Below are 18,564 nucleotides of genomic sequence, written 5' to 3' on the forward strand. Positions count from 1 at the left end.
CAAAATTTGAAAAATACTAGAGATGTTTCAGCCAGTATCTGATAAATACATTAATAAATATTAATATAAATATTAATTAAAATTAATATATTAATAAAATATTTATTTACTGAACACTTACTAATATTGCATTGTTGTAGGCACTAAGGTCACAACAGTGAACAAGAAACAAGGTTCCTGCCGTGACGAAACTTACAATGCAGGAAAAGAAGATAGAAAATGAACAGCAAACAATATAATTTTGTGTTGAGGTGGTGCTATCAAGGAAATAAACAGGGAGATATAGTTGGGATGGAGCGGGGTACCTTTGGAAAAGATAGCCAAAGAAGTTCCCTCTGAGATGACACGTGAATTGAGATCTGAAGGATGAGGACAACCAGCTATGCTAAGAATTGAGGGAGGACATTCTGAGCAGAGGGAACAGTAAACACCAAGACCTTGAGGTGAGAATGAGCTCAGAATTTTTAAGGAACAGAAAGGAAGCTTATTTATGGGTAAAATCAACAAGATCTAGAAATGGACTAGGATGGGGCAGGTTGGGGGAGGGATTAGGGAGAAGAATCTAGGTTTTGGGTTTGAACCATTTTTCTGAGATGGATGCATATTTTTTTTAAAAAAGGTTTATGAACAACATTGTAAAGTACTCCAATAAAAATTAATTTTAAAAATGGTTTATGAAATACAAAAAAATAGTTTTAGACCTGTTAAGGTGACAATACCTATTTGACATAAAAATAAAGATGTCAAACAAGTAGTTACATACTTGAGTCTGAGCTCAAGATAAAGATGGAGATATGAGTATAGAAGCCATGAACACATAGTCAATATTTAAAATCAGAGGTGGGTTACACAGGTATATGCATTTGTCAAAACTAAAGTATACTTAAGACCTGTGCTCAGAGATGACTTCAATAAAATCACGTGACATATCAACTAAGAAGAGTATAATTAGAGAAGAAAAGGGTTCAGCCTCAAGTCGACTACTATTCAGAGAAGTGAAACAAGAGAGGCCAAGAACAGAAAATGAGTAGAAAGAAAGCAGGTGAGTGCGATGTCACAGAATCCAAGAGAGGAAGGTCTTTTACAAAGGAGTAGGCTGCTAACAGATCATTGGATTAAACAAAACAGAGGTTAGAATGAACTTGGGAAGAGCAATTTAAATGAAGTGGAGAAGATAGAAGTCAAGGTGACATGAGAAGAAGAAAGGGCTGATAAAGAGGAGGACACTGTATGGGCTTCCCTGGTGGTGCAGTGGTTGAGAGTCCGCCTGCTGATGCAGGGGACACGGGTTCGTGCCCCAGTCCGGGAAGATCCCACATGCCACGGAGCGGCTGGGCCCGTGGGCCATGGCCGCTGGGCCTGCACGTCCGGAGGAGCCTGTGCTCCGCAACGGGAGAGGCCACAACTGTGAGAGGCCCGCGTACCGCAAAAAAAAAAAAAAAGAAGAGGACACCTGTAAAAAAAAAAATCACCAAAGATCGCTAATTGACTCCCATTATTCCATCCTCCTTTTCCTTTTGCAAACGTTTTGCTGGACACATTGTTGCCCAAAATAAAGACCTTTCCTAAGCCAAGTCTGGCTGTGACTATGTTCTGGTCCAGATACAGCGGTATTAGGTGGAACTTCCAAGTTAGGCCCCTTGAAAGAATCTCACTCAGTTGGAGAAAGTCCTTGGTTCTTTCCCCCCTTTCTATTTCCTGCTCATTGGAATGCTGTTTTAATGGCCAAAGCTTCAGCAGCCACCATGGACAGTGATATTGAGACCAGAAGCCAGGTGTATTCATAGATAGGAAGGAACCTAGGTTGCCAGATGAAGCCACCTTACCAGTTCTGACTGTCTACCTCCATATTTCTTGTATCCAAGATTATAAATCCTTATAGTTTTAACCATTGTTATCAGCAGCCAAACCAAATCTGATACTGCTGAGTATAATACTTTTGATATATACTTTTTTTGCCATCAAAACTTTGTAAATATTGTTCAAATGTCTTTTGGAATTGTACGTAACTGAGAAGTTTGCAGTCAGCTAGATTCCCCCCCCACACCACATATAGGTCAGGTTTTCTTTTTCGCCAGGATGCCAAAATAATTCTCTGCTTATTTCTAAAGTTACTAACTACTAGGGTGTAGTCATTTTTCAACATTTCACAATTTTTCTTCCTGGTGTTCAGAGCCTTTCAACCTGCAAATGTTAATTTTTGCATGATATTTCTGAAATCTTTTTCTGTTCCATTTGGTGGAGTCTCTATTCCATGGATACAAGTTATGCTTAGGTAGGACAGTCTTATTGTCTTTTCATGGTCATTTGTTTCACTGATTTTTTTCCTGGAGTGTATTTGTAGAGTTACCATGCCATCTTCTAAAAAAATCTTGATCGTGTTTAACATGGGGAGTGCTACACTGAGCTCCTACTTATTTTGATATCTAATGGATTCTCCTTGACAACTTCAACATCCTTTTTACCTTAGCTGGGAACATTTTTATTTCTATGCACACATGTGCATGCACACACCACACACAAACTTCAATTTGAGATCTGGATACTGCTTTTAATCTATTTTTCTATAACCCATCAATGCAGGAAATGGACAAAGAAAGCTTAGTTTGGACTTTGCGTACAGCCACTGCTGAAACGTCATTAAGTGTCCTATACCAGGATCCATCCCCCCAGTCAGAGGGCTATCCTACCTTCATGGGCTTTGGTTCTTGCCCTTAACAAGAGTGCCTTTCAAAATGTCAATGCTCCCTGAAGTGTGAGACTCAGCATTAGTATGCAGGTCTTCTCAAGGATTTTTCGTTGACTTTATGCTTCCTACTCATCTCTTAGATCTGCTTCGCTGGACAGTGTTAGTGAGGATACCTCCTGTTTTGCAGGCCTCATCTTTCCTTAGTCTGGCTTCTGGGATATGGGGCTGGAATTATAAACCTTGACAGATACACCCAGTATCTTCTCATTCTTTCCTGGCCTCCACTTTTTGAAGTATTTGGCATAAGGTTGTACATACCCCTTTCTCGTGTGCTTCTATTCCTTTTTTTTTGTGGTACGCGGGGCTCTCACTGTTGTGGCCTCTCCCGTTGCAGAGCACAGGCTCCGGACTTGCACGCTCAGCGGCCGCGGCTCACGGGCCCAGCCACTCCGCGGCGTGTGGGATCCTCCTGGACCAGGGCACGAACCCGCGTCCCCTGCATCGGCAGGCGGACTCTCAACCACTGCGCCACCAGGGAAGCCCTTCTATTCCACTTTTTTGCCCTCTCCTCCCCCCACCCACTTTTTCCTATTTTCATTTGGTTTTTAGTGAAGGGAAAATTCTGTGATTCTACTTCATTTTTACTAATACCTAAATTTACTTTTTAACATTTATTTTTTAAGTGCTAATGACAATCTTTTGAGTTCCTGACTCAACTGAAAAGCAAAATTTAAATATTCTAAAATAGGATTCTAAACTAACAACAGCTGCAACTTTACTTCTGTTATTTCTAACAGAGGGAAGTAAAGGGAAGACACCCAGTTTCAATTCTTTTTATAAATTCAAGATACTAAACAGAAAATACAGAACCAAGCTTAAGCTCTTCTGTGAAGCTGTTACAACTACCTCCAGGGAAAACAAATCTAAAATGCATTTTTCCTCCTCAAATCTACTATTCTTTTATTATCTACTCAATTTGGTACTTAAGCAAGGAACCCTAGAATCTTTGTCTCCTTTCCTTTCCCAACACCACAAATTCTCTACCTGGCACACAGGAACCATTCAATAAATATGAAGGAATAAATCAATGCATCTACCTGTCACACCGCCAAAACATCTCTCATATAACCCCTCCCTGGCCCCACTACCACAGACCTGGTGCAAGCCCATATTATCTACTACCAGGACTACTCTGACAGTCTCTTATTATTTCTTCACTTTCACCATTTATCTTTCTAAAATACTGACCTCAACATGTTTCTCTCCTTCTTAAAAAATCTCTAATGATTTCCTACTATGTAAGAAAAGAGTTTAATCAGCATAGTAAACAAAAGACCTTCTTTTACAACCTTATCATAGATTCACTGCTTTTATAATCAGTAGCATCCATCATCTCTACCTTCTTCCACACACAACCTACCCACTCCAATCTGCCATCCATATACATATCCTACAGTCAGGCCATGTGGGTTACCAAATATATTTTCATGCTTGCCTTCTAGACCTGGTGATAATTCCTCTGTCTAAAATGACTTTCTCCTTGTTCTGACCTATTTGACAAGTTACTTTGGATTCTTCCAGGCCCAGATCATCACAGGAAATTAAATTGTAAGAACATATAAGGAATGGTATGCAAGTGACTTAATTATTTAAAGAGTAATTTAAGATTTAAATATTTCAAACCACCAGGAAAAAAATGGTAGACTAAACACAGGGGTCTAACAACTTCACTCCCTTACAATAAGTAACTGAAACTACAGCAAAAGCATACACATATAAGAAATGAGCTTGGAATTAGTTCTAAGAAGGTGGATGGAGGGTTAATGATGAAATAGAAATAAGAACCAAATTGTGTTCCCTGGGTTTTCTTCCCCCATAGTTATAGTAGCCAATTTAAAATTAGGACATATGGCTTTAAATATACCAGATAACTTCTTATGGGACAAGTGAACTATTCTTGAAAACGGAGTCATTTTTAAAATAATGAACATATTAAATCTCACTATTTCATGTAATACCATTATTAATATGTCCAGATCATCAATTCAAGGCTAATAAAAATGAAGTTTGGGGGTTGGGCTTCATATTACTACTAACTACCAAGCCAACTGGCCCAAGCTGCCTGGAAACTCAGGAATGCAACACAATTTAATAGCCACTACACTGATAACATTCTTTTAACCTGAGGGAATTTTCTATAAATCAGGAAACAAACACTTCAATTTCTAGCCCATTCAAATCCATACCACAGAGGAAAGTACTTTCTAAACGTACTACAACTACTATTTAACCAGAATCATGAGCTCAACTGTGTATAGCTTATTCTTTTCACTGTTGCCTAATCTCTTCAACTATACAGTACTCTGCAATTTTATATAAAGGACTTGAGCACCAGAGGATTTTGGTATCCCCAGTGGGGGGTCCCGGAACCAATCCCTGCAGGTACCGAGGGATGACTGTATTAAGACACAAGGTATGTGCTCAGCAAATGCAACTATTCCATTTCTCTTCTCCCCTTCACAGCAAAATTTTGCTGTCTCCTCCAATTTCTCCACTTCCTCTCTTCAATCCAATCATGCCTTTACTCCCCGCACTCTACTGAAAGTTCTCTTTAAGGACACGAATAAATTCAGGTTGCTAAATCCAATGGTCAGGTCTCAGTTGCTCATACGACGCAGCTGACTATACTTCCTCCTCTTGGAACACTATTCACTTAGCTTCTAGGAAACCACTCTCTTGGGTTTGCTCCTAACTTTCTGGCTACTCCTCAGTTTCTTTGCTGGCTCCCATCTTCTCCCTGAGCTCAGTCCCTGATATCTTCTCTGTCTTCACTCAGTCCCTTGGTGATTGCTTCAAAATATCTTAGTTTAAATACCATGTGTAGGTAATGACCACTACATATGTAGATTACATCTCTAGTCTAACCTGTCCCCTAAATCCACTACATTAGAAAAAGTCAAACAAGTTTTCTTTGGACTTCCCACAGCCTACTATGTTGCTGTGCATTATAAATATACAAGAGGAAACTATGTATACAGTATTTCTTACATATATTTAGACTAGAACCCTTTCCTCATGATGCATCTCATGAGACATACAATTAACTAAGCCACTAAATACAGCATACTGAGACATCTTTCAAGTAGTTCCAACTTCTCACAGCACAAATTAACTATACGAAAATGGGCAAACTTTTCTTCTGATTGAAGAGAGGTAATAACTGAGTTTGAGGCTTTTTTCAAGGCAGTTCACTCCATTAGAAGAGAGCTTGCCTCAAAAATTTCCTTATTCAGAGATAAATTGGTGTCTCTCTTTAAATTCCGTTCACCTGTATTAGTTATATACTCTAAATGGGCACAGAATAAATTTACATCTTCTGCCTTCACATAAAATAATATAGTAAGTAGATGCTGTTGTAATCTCTTCTTTTTCCAGATTAAATATTCCTAGCTCCTTCAACTGTTCTTCACATAACATGCCTTTCAAACCTCTCACTATCCAGGTCATCTTCCTTATCAGATAAGATCTAAATTCCTGGAATCTAGTTGGCCAACAAAACAACCTATTTGAAGAATGCAAACACTGTGGACTTATAACTTCTACTAATAGGGACATGATCACTTGGTCATGCAGCCTAAGGATATATTCACTTTTTAAATTTTTAGCAGCCATGATACTGGTTAACTCAATAATCCTTTCTAAAAAATATAGGTGTATTACACACATCCACATACATAGATGCTCACACATATACAATGCACTTAGCTATATCCACTAAGAGGGCCTAGACACAATGATTCCTCAGTAGCAATAAGCACATCTAACAACCAAATCTCTAAATACTAATCTACAGTAAAGAATCAAGGCCCCTTAGAGAAATGTCTGATTCCAGGGCTGGCATAGAGACAGTGCAAGGTGATCCTGGAACAACTTGTTGGGTCAGAAATTAAAGTGCTCAAAGAATAATAGGGACAGTGTCAGAAGAATAAAATAAGAATCAGGGCTTCCCTGGTGGTGCAGTGGTTAAGAATCCGCCTGCCAATGCAGGGGACATGGGTACTTTCCTGGTCCGGGAAGATCCCACATGCCACAGAGCAACTAAGCCCGTGCGCTACAACTACTGAGCCTGTGCTCTAGAGCCCGCGAGCCACAACTACTGAGCCTGTATCCTGCAACTACTGAAGTCCGCGCACCTAGAGCTCATGCTCCGCGACAAAAGAAGCCACTGCAATGAGAAGCCTGCGCACTGCAACGAAGAGTAGCCCCTGCTCACTGCAACTAGAGAAAGCCCGCACACAGCAATGAAGACCCAATGCAGCCAAAAATAAAATAAATTAAATAAATAAAAAAAAAAAAGAATTTAAAAAAATCAATGAGCCTATACTGATACAAATGAATGAATGAATGAATGAATAAATAAATAACAGAAGGAAGCTTTCTTTGGAGCAGGAAGCCTTCTTTGTACCAGGAAGCCAGCTAATAAACACAGAAGAAATTGGTGAACTGGAAAAAAAAAAATCACTATTTGGCAACCATCTTTTTTTCCCCCAATGTTAGTGAGATATAACTGACATAACATTGCATAAGTTTAAGTCGTAGAACATAATGATTTGATATATGTATATACTGCAAAATGATTACCGCAATAAGTTAACAACCATCACCTCACAGTTACATAGTTTTTCCCTTGTGATGAGAACTTTTAAGCAACCATCTTGAAAACTGATTTGTACAATAATCATCAATAGATATTAAAGCCAATGCATAAGTTTGAGAGTAATAGGGTATTTACATAATCAAAGTCTCTCCACAACGTACTTAATAGTTACAAGGAGTGAAATAATGACTTAGCTTTGGAGAAACCTGGCAGATACCTTTTTAACTAAATGATCCAAGTTATCATCACCAGTAATAGGAGAAACTGCAGCAATTGCTTCTTGATATAATGTACTGGAAAGAACATTATGTCTGTGATATTCCTGCCAAAAGTATATAACCTGACTCTAGTCTCGAGAAAAAAATCAACCAAACTAAAATTGAAGGACATTCAGCAAAATAACTGGCCTCAACACTTTAAAAAAATGTCGATATCATGACATATAAACATAGCTCTACAACTATTCCAGCTTAAAGTAAATTAGAGAGACATGACAACTAAAGGCAGGATGTGATCCTGGATCTTCTCTTGCCATAATGGACAGTATTGTGACAACTGGTGAAATGTGAATAATATCTGAAGATTAGATAATACTATTGTATCAAAGTTAATTTCCTGATTTTTGATCATCATACTTTGCTTACGTAGGAGAATGTTTTTAGGAAATAAAACTGAGGTTCACATAGTTAAAGGATTATAAAGACTCAAATGAGTCAGGAAAAAAGTAATGTATATCTGTATATATAAAAATAAGGATAAAGCAAATGCAGTAAAATGTTTAATATTTGGTTAATCTCTGAAGCGTATACAGGAATTCTTGTAACTTTTCAAAGTCAAATTATGTCAAAATAAAAAAAGAAGAAAATAACTATAGTAATTTTTAATTCAATTTTAAAATATCTCCTTTCTCATGTTAATTTTCTACACACACACTATCAACTTAATACACATAAAGCCTTCCTTTTATAATTAAGTTTATTTTCTCATGTAGTGTGGTTGCAGTGAAAGGGATGCACAGGGTAGACAAAAGAAAACTGACTCTATGTTTTGATTTTACCAATTTACATAATTCACCTCCATCAAAAGAAAAAGGCCATTTCAGTTGCCTATGATCAATGAGGAGACATTTTTATACATACTCTTCTAACATCTTAACTACATTTCCTCTACAGAGATTTTTAACAACCTTTAATACCTATTATTTCCAAAGTTAAGTTACACTGACCTCTCAAAATATAAAAGGTATTTTTGGATCACAGCGGTATTTTTAGTCTTTGTGGCAAATATTTTCCAATGATGATAAAATCTGAATTATTACACCTTTAGAGAAATATTAATACTTACTTCTCATTAATTTGCCCTAGTAATAATATAGCCATGTTTTTCACTCTCTCACATTTTTTGTCAATGAGAACTGGGTTCTAAAAAGAAGAAAATGCAATTAGTTGCTTTCCTTTTGACTCACCATACATTCCTACATTTGTTTCAAGTACAACAGGAACGCTGAGGAAGCTGAACATAAACACGTTTATCCAGTCAAAACGTACGGTACAATTTGGTTCTTGCTATCCAAAGCTAATACATTCTAAAATCATGGGTTTTAATTAAAACAATACTAAAAATGGTACTTTATGTATTTGAAAGCATTACTTTAAAATTTAATGAAGAGGGTTTTCCACTTCTAGCCACGATGGAGTATCAGGGACCAGATTAATCCTCCCACCTTTTATCTTATTTTTTTTTGGCTGTACCATGCATCTTGCAGGATCTTAGTTCCCCGACCAGGGATCGAACCCAGCCCTCCGCAGTGGAAGCACAGAGTCCTCACCACTGGACCGTCAGAGAATTCCCCCTCCCACTTTTAAAACTAAAAAAAAAAAAAAAAGGACAAAATACGTGAAATCTTTTCAGACATTGGACAACAGGCTGTGCAAGACAATAATCTTTGAAAAAGGAAACAAAAAAGTGAGCCCTATTATTTCCTAATAGTACTGCCTGTAGAGTTTCCAGGACACAGTGCTAGGAGGGGAAAACCAGAGCCTGACAGTCTCCCCAAGTTGAGAGGACGGATTTGAGCATTCGAGGACAGCAAAACAACTAGAGTTCTCGGGGCAAAGTACCAGAGAGGAGAGAAGAGCACAAAAGAGCTCTGGAGCTTTGAAGAGGATTCCCACTGAGTCTTCAGCTGATTATTGTTGATCAGCACACTTATGAAGATAAACTACCTAAAGCCAGGAATAGAACCACCAGAAAGGAGCTGGCATAACAATTACCAAAGTTCACACAGGGATGGTAAGAGTTCACAGCTAGAGTGGAAAAATCCTGTAATAATGGGCAACAGCTAGAATACTGAGAAGGGCAGTGCCCCAGTAATAAGGCTAAATTAGCCTTGTACTAAAGGATGCTCAGGACTCATCTAACAAAGCTTTAAAAGCATGCCTTGAAGAACTGTTTCTAATAACATAACTGTGTTCCAAAACAAAGCTCAGAATATTTATAAGAATACAAAGAAAAGACAGCTCCAAACAACAAAATTCACAATGTCTGGCATCCAAACAAAACTTAGCAGGCATGCAAAGAAAAAGGAAAATACTACCCATAATGAGGAGAAAAATCAGTTACAAGAAGCGAATCCAGAAATGACAAAAGTGCTATGATTAAAACAGCTATTATATACAAAATACTGTGCATGTGTACATACACCTTATGTGTATGTATATGTATGTACATGTATACATTCACACACATGCATGCACACACACACAAATGGAAAGAAACCCATGTTCCTGATTGGAAAACTTAATATTATTAAGATGTCCATACCCAAAGCAATCTACAGATTCAATGCAATCTCTATCAAAATTCCAATGGCATTTTTTGAAGAAACAGAAAAATTCATCCTGAAATTCATTTGGAATCTTGAGGGACCGCAGATAGCCAAAATAATTTTGTAAAAGAACAACAAATTGGAGGAGTCACACTTTCTGATTTCAAAACATATTACAAGGCTATGGTAATCAAAACAGCATAGTACTGGCATAAGGACAAATAGACGAATGGGACAGAACAGAGTCCAGAAATAAACCCTTGCATATATGGTCAAATAATCTTTGACAAGAATGCTAAGACCCCACTCAATGGGGAAAGGACAGCCTCTTCAACAACTTGTGCGCAGAAAAATGGATATCCACATGCAAAAGAATGAAGGTGGACCCTTATCTTATATAAAAATTAACTCAAAGTGGATTAAAGACCTAAGAGTAAAACCTAAAACTATAAAACTCATAGGAGAAAATGTAGGGTTAAACTTCATGACATTGTACTTGGCAGTGATTTATTTGGTTGTGACACCTAAAGAACAGAAAATAAAAGCAAAAATACACAAATGGGACTAAATCAAACTTAAAAACTTTTGTGCATCAAAGGATACAATCAATTGAGTGAAAAGGTAACCTATGGAATGGGTTAAAATATTTGCAAACTATGTATGTGATAAGGGGTTAATATTCAGAATATATAAAGAACTACAACTTAACAAAATATCAAATACCTCAATTTAAAAATGGGCAAATGGGGCTTCCCTGGTGGCGCAGTGGTTGAGAGTCTGCCTGCCGATGTGGGGGACACGGGTTCGTGCCCCAGTCCGGGAGGATCCCATGTGCCGCGGAGCGGCTGGGCCCGTAAGCCATGGCCACTGAGCCTGCGCGTCCGGAGCCTGTGCTCCGCAGCGGGAGAGGCCACAACAGTGAGAGGCCCGCGTACCGCAAAAAAAAAAAGGGCAAATGACTTGAATAGACATTTCTCCAAAGATGATATACAAATGGGCAGCAAGCACGTGAAAAGATGCTCAACATCGCTAATCATTAGGGAAATACAAATTAAAACCATAATGAGATATCACTTTATACCCATTATGATGGCTACTATCAACAAAACAGACAATAACGAGTGTTAACATGATGTGAAAAAACTGGAACCCTTGTGCACTGTTAGTGCAATGGTGAAGTGGTGCAATCACTATAGAAAATAGTATGGAAGTTTCTCAAAAAATTGAAAATAGAACTACCATATGATCCAGCAATCTCACTTCTGGGTATATACCCAAAAGAAGTGAAAGCATGGTCTTGAAGACATTATCTGCATACCCATGTTCACAGAAGCACTATTCACAATAGCAAAGAGATTAAAGTAACTCACATGTCCACCAATGGGTGAATGAATAAAGAAAATTATACAACAGAATATTATTCAGCCTTAAAGGAAATCCTGCCACATGCCACAACATGGATGAATCTTGAGGATATTACACTAAGTGAAATAAGCCAGTCACAAAAAGACCAAGGCTGTATTATTCCATTTATCTGAAGTACCTAGCATAGTTGAATTCACAGAGACAGAAAACAGAAGAATGTCTTCCAGGGAATGAGGGAAGGAGTAAACAGTAGTTGTTGTTGAATGGATACAGAGTTTCAGATTTGCAAGATGAAGAAGTTCTGGAGAGCTGTTTCACAACAATATTAATGTAATTAACACTACTGAACTATATACTTAAAAATTATTAAGATGATAAATTTTATGTTATGTATTATTTACCACAATTTTTTGAAAACTCGGCTAGTATAGACTCTACAGGTGACCCTTGAACAACAGTCTGAACTGTGCAGTTCCACTTATACACAGATTTTTTAAAAAATAAAAACATACTACAATACTACATGATCTATATGATTGGTTGAATCTGCAGATGCAGAACCGTGGATGTGGAGGGCCAACTATAAAGTTATACACAGATTTTCGACTGTGTGAACAGTCAGCACCCCTAACGCCCACATCATTCAAAGGTTAACTGTATTCAAGAAAGGAGAAGAGGGACTTCCCTGGTGGCGCAGTTGATAAGACTCCATGCTCCCAATGCAGGGAGCCCAGGTTCAATCCTTGGTCAGGGAACTAGATCCCACATACATGCCACAACTAAGAGTTTGCATGCCACAACTAAAGAGCCCATGTGCTGCAACTAAGAAGCCAGCAAGCCACAACTAAGGAGCCTGCCTGCCACAACCAAGACTGGGCGCAACCAGATAAATAAATAAATATATTTTTTTTAAAAGACAGAAGAAAGATTGAACATGTAAAGGAGAAATATGTAAGATATAGACAAAATTCAAATCAAACTTACAGAAATGAAAAATAAAATGTCTAAGAAGAAAAATACACTGGATGAGATAACAGCAGATCAGAAACTGAAAAGAAGATTACTAATCTTGAGGACAGAGCAGGAGACATTATCCAAGTTGAAACAAGCAGTGAAAAAAATATTTTAAAAAAATGAACAGAGCATCAGTTAGCTGTGGGACAATATCAAGTGGCATAATATATGCGTAACTGGAGTACCAGAATTAGAGGAGTGAAGAAACACAGAAAAACTATTTAAAGAAATAATGGACAAACTTTTTCTACATCTGATGAAAATGGTAAATCTACAAACCAAGAAGCTCAACAAACCCCAAGCATAAGAAACATAAAACACATCGTAGGCACATCATAATAAAAGTGTTTAAAACCAATGGTAGAGAGATCATCTTAAAAAGCAGCTGGGGGAAAAAAAAAACACTTTCAATATAAAGAAATAAGGATAACAGTAGATTTCATATTGGAAAAATGCAATGAGAAGACACTGGTGCAGTATCGTTAAAGTCCTGAAAGAAAAAAAGTGTCAATCTAAAATTCTATACCCAGCAGAAATATATTTCAAAAATAAAGTCAAAAATATTTTTTCAGCTCTCTGCTTCTCTGTCTGCCCCGCGGGTTCCATGCACCCTTAAGATGGCAGCCACGGCAGGAAGGTTGCTCCAGACTTCGCTTGTCCAACACGTGAGTGCCATTCCTTGGGGCATTTCTGCTGCAGCCCTTAGGCCTGCTGCTTCTTGAAGAACGTGCTTGACAAATGCATTGTGTCTGGTTCTGGTCAAGCAAAATTCACCTTTAGCACCAGTTCCTCATACCATGCCCCTGTCGTCACCCAGCATGCGCCCTATTTTAAGGGTACAGCTGTTGTCAATGGAGAGTTCAAAGAAATAAGCCTTGATGACTTTAAGTGGAAATATTTAGGGCTCTTCTTCTATCCTTTGGATTTCACCTTTGTGTGTCCTACAGAAATTATTGCTTTCAGTGACAAAGCCAATGAATTTCACAATGTGAACTGTGAAATCGTTACAGTGTCAGTGGATTCCCACTTCTCCCACCTGGCCTGGGTAAACACCAAGGAAGAATGGCGGTTTGGGCCACATGCAAATCACACTCTTGTCAGATCTGACTAAACAGATTTCCCGAGACTACAGTGTGCTGTTAGCAGGTCCTGGCCTTGCACTACGACGTCTCTTCATAATTGACCCCAATGAGTCATCAAGCATTTGAGCGTCAATGATCTCCCAGTGGGCTGAAGCATGGAAGAGACCCTCCGCTTGGTGGAGGCATTTCAGTTTGTGGAAACCCATGAAGAAGTCTGCCCAGCCAAATGGACCTCAGATTCTCCTACAATCAAGCCCCATCCAACTGCTCCCAAAGAATACTGTGAGAAGGTAAATCAGTAGACCATCCCATGTGCACCTGCAGCTCCCCACGCCAGAAAAGAACCACAGTTGGAACTCACTTTTAGCATTTCAAAGATTATTACTTAGAGAAGGCAAAAAAACAATTATGCTTGTATTCGTAAATATTACTCTAAACGTTCTGTTTTTGTAACACTGGCCAAGGCTTTTAAAACTTGGCTAGTTACTAATGTAAGGAGTCCTTTATTGGCAGTGTATGGACGGATAGCTAGTTGCTATAGAATGTGCAATTCCTCTGTTTCTTGGATCGTGTCTTCAAAGGGAAAAGGAAACAATTCTTCTTTCTCAGCCTTACTTGAACCTTTGTATACACCAGAGTAGTATGACAGGCATCAAAACTTCTGATCAAGGGTCCTGAGATTTTCTTCTTGTGTTTCTTTGTATTAAACTGAATTTTCTTTTAAGATCATAGTTTTAAGTTGTTGGCATCAATGGTCCAATTTAACACTTGCAGGACTTCCCTAGTGGTCCAGTGGTTAAGACTTTGTGCTTTCAATGCTGGGGGCACAGGTTCAATCCCTGGTCAGGGAACTAAGATCCCACATACCATGCAGTGTGGCCGGGGGGTGGGGGTGGGGTGGGAAACACCTGCAATGAATGTGTATGTGATTGAAGCAAATGTGAATCATGTTTTTTAAAAAGCACCTACAGTGGCAAAGTGACTTAACTGATCATGCATGTTCCCCAGTCCTGAAATTTATACTTTATATAGTTATTTTACTTATTTTGTTAGCTGACTTAGTGCCTATATACATTTCTAATATTGACTGGGTATAATTATAAAGGATATTTATTGAATCCAGGGATTGCATTTTGAATTTGAATCATTCATGCATTTGAATCATCACTTAATTATTTTCTTTCCTGAAGTGTTCAATGTAAAAAATATAAAAAAAATATATATATACATATTTTTTTTCACATATACAAAAGCTGAAAAACTTTCATCAGTAATACAGCATTACAATAAATACTAAAGGAAGTCTTTCAGGAAGAAGGAAAATGATACCAGATGAAAAAAGAATTCCAAAGGAATGAAGAGCCTTGAAAATGGTAAATATGTGGGTAAATTTAAGAGCATTTTTTCTAAAAAAAAAACAAAAAAAATATTTTTAACCCCTTTGAAAGACAAATGACCATTTAAAGCTAAAAAAGTAGAACTATATTGTGGAATTTATAACATATGTAAAACCAAAATGTATGACAATAGTACAAAGGCTGAGAAGGGAATATGGAAGTATACTGTTACAAGGTTCTTATATGATATAAAAAGCTGTGTTTTACTCAAAGTAGATGTGATAAGTTAAAGATGTATACAGCCACTACAGACAGGCAGTCAAAAAAAAAGAGCTATAGATAATTAATACTCCAATAAAGGGGACAGTCATAAAAAAAATACTCCAATAATACTAAAGAAGACAAAGAAAAAAGGAACAAGAACCGATTGCACAAATAAACACATAGCAAGATGGTAGATTTAAACCCATCAAAATCAATAATCATATTAAATGTAAATAGTCTATATTAAAAGGCAGAGATTAGGATGCTGGATTTAAAAGAAAACAAAACAAAAAAAAGGACAAACTATATGCTATATACCAGAAATCCGCTTTAAATACAAACACACAAGTAGGTAAAAAGTTAAAAAATGTAAAAAGATATATCACACTAACACTAATCAAAAGAAAGCTGGAGTGGCAATACTGATAAAGTAGACTTTAGAGAAAAGCATATTACAAGAGGGCCATTTCACAATGATAAAGAGATCCAATTCATCAAAAGATGATACCAATCCTAAATATGTATGTGTCTAGTAACAGAACTTCAAAATATATGAAGCCAAACTGATCAAACTGCAAGGAGAAATTGGCAAGTCCACAGTTATGTCAGAGATTTCAACACCCTTCTCTCAAAAACTGAGAGAACAGGGACTTCCCTGGTGGCCCAGTGCCTAAGAATCCATCTTCCATTGCAGGGGATGCTGGTTAGATCCCTGGTCAGAGAACTAAGATCCCACATGCCACAGGGCAACTAAGCCCAGGTGCTGTAACTACTGAGCCTGCGTGTTGCAACTACAGAGCCCACACACTCTGGAGCCTGTGAGCCACAACTACAGAGCCTGTGCACCTCAACTACTGAGCCCGCACGTTCTGGAACACACCACAACTTGAGAGAAGCCCGCCTGCCGCAACGAAGATCCCACGTGCCACGACTCATACCTGACACAGCCATAAATAAATAAATAAATAAAATTATTTTTAAAAATTGAGAGAACGAGCAGACATAAAATATGTAAGGATAGAGAAGATCTGAAAAACTCTATCAATCAACTTGATCTGACATTTATAGAACACTCCACCCAACATTCTTTTCAAGTGCACATGAATCATTTACCAAGAGAGACTATATTCTGGGCCATAAAACAAGTCTCAATAAATTCAAAACAATTCAAATCACACAACGTATGTTCTCTGACCACAGTGAAATTAAATCAGAAATCAACATCTGAAAAATCCCCAAATATTGGAAGACTTGGGTACATACCTTTAAATAACCAATAGGGTCAACAAAGAAATCACAAAATCAGCAAGGATTTTTGAATTGAACAAAAATGACAACACGACATATCAACACTTGAGATGCCACCAAAGCACTATTTAGAAGGGAATTTTATAGCATTAAACATTTATACTAGAAGACAATAAATTAACAAATTAAGTTTACATTTTAAGATTCTAGCAAATCAAGAGTAAATAAAATGCAAAGTAAATAGCAAAATGGAAATAATAAAGAAGAGAAATTATTGAAATTGAGAACACAAAATCAATAAAGAAAACCAAAACCTGGTTCTTGAGAGTATCAATAAAACAGACAAACTTCTAGTCAGATTGAACAGGAAAAAAATGAGAAAACACACAAATTTACAGTCAGGAATGAGAAAGGGGACATTGCTACAAATCTTACAGATATTAAGAAGATAATAAAGGAATATTATGAACAATTTTATGTCCATGAATTTAACAGCTTAGATTAAATTGACAAATTCCTTGAAAGATACAAATGATAATAGATGCTCACTCAAAAAGAAATAAAAAACCCTTTGTCTATTAAAGAAATTGAATTTGTAGTTAAAATCTTTCCCATAAAGAAAACTCCAGGCATAAGTATGCAAGTCATTTAATATTGTCTTAAGTTTAAGATACATGGAGAGACCAAGTATTTATTAACTATCATGTGCAGGCACTATGGATATATAAGTTTGATATGGTTATGTTAGTATTTCAACAAAATCATTCTGGAAGGAAGCTGTGTAGAGAACTGGTTAGTACGAGGCTAAATTAAAAGTAAAGAGACCTGGGACTTCCCTGGAGGTCCAGTGGTTAAGACTCTATGCTTCCACTGCAGGGGGCTCACATTCCATCCCTGGCAGGAGAACTAAGATCCCATATGCCGCGCGGCCAGAAAAAAAAAAGTAGAGACTAGTGACAATAAGGAAATGATGAGGGCATGAAATAAGTCAGTGGCAATGAGCATTTCTTAAATTTATTTATTTATTTATTTAATGTTTTTCTTTGGCTGCGTTGGGTCTTCATTGCTGCACGCGGGCTTTCTCTAGTTGTGGGCAATGAGCGTTTGTATTTTAACTTGGGGTAGGTGTTGGGATAGGGCATGATTAAAAGATAGATAATTAGTAGAGAGAATAATCAGATGCAGTGATGGATTGGACATGAAAGGTATGGGGAGTAAAAGAGTAAGGATGTTCCATGATTCTTGGCTTGAACATCAGAACCATTCATTAAAACAGGGAATACAAGCGGAGAACAAGAAGATATGTTTAATTTTTCAACATATGGTACATTTAGACATTCAGTGACCAAAAGGTAGATTGGTAGGCAATGTGATTAATACATAGAATCAACATTTAGGGGATCTGTGTAAATTAAGCTGCTCTATCTACCAGGATTACTTGCAATTAAAGCCTTCTCTGTAACTGTACAATTAACTGCACAATGGCTTTTCTCTGTTAAAAGAACTTGAGGAGTAAGAAGGTAGTTAAAAGAGTTGAGAAGATAAGTCCCTTTCCCTATATACTTAATTCACAGTACAAGAGACCCAATTTCAGTGATCTTTTTACTGTCATTTAGAAAAGCAAAACCCTATTTATTTGCTCTATTTGGTTTAATGAGTCTGACCTCCTTTCTTCAGAAAAAAAATTGAGAACGTGAAGCTCGCTCCCTATCTTTTCCCTTTTTTTGTTGTATGTGGCTGCAATGATTCAATTCTTTATTCAACACTGCCTGTTACCTATGTAACATCCATTGCCTCCTTTTAAGGTTTTCTTTGTTTGCCATTTTCGGCCTTTCCTTACTCTATTTGAGAATTGTATTTTTTTAAAAAGTATACCTGCTCAACTTAGTTGAACAATTGCAGCAATCTTTTTTTTTTTTGAGCAAGTCTTATAAGCCAGGCAATGAATCAAGTGCTTCACATATATTAGCTCATTTAGTTTTCAAAATCTTGCAAAGTAGATATCCCCATTTTATGATTAGATAAAACTGAACATCAAAAAGATTACATAATGAGGGGACTCCCTGGTGGCGCAATGGTGA

The 18,564-nt window shown here is 37.4% G+C and overlaps 1 protein-coding gene and 1 pseudogene across 1 annotated transcript in view; one reads left to right on the top strand and one right to left on the bottom strand.

Moving 5' to 3' along the window:
• PHTF2 (putative homeodomain transcription factor 2) overlaps positions 1–18,564 on the bottom strand; it is a 187,383-nt gene that overhangs the window by 163,493 nt on the left and 5,326 nt on the right. The gene's annotated exons all lie outside the window — the stretch shown is intronic.
• Positions 13,170–13,936, top strand: LOC132524311 (thioredoxin-dependent peroxide reductase, mitochondrial-like; annotated as a pseudogene).

The sequence above is a fragment of the Lagenorhynchus albirostris genome, chromosome 8, assembly GCF_949774975.1.
Source record: "Lagenorhynchus albirostris chromosome 8, mLagAlb1.1, whole genome shotgun sequence".
In the NCBI taxonomy this organism is placed as follows: domain Eukaryota; kingdom Metazoa; phylum Chordata; class Mammalia; order Artiodactyla; family Delphinidae; genus Lagenorhynchus; species Lagenorhynchus albirostris.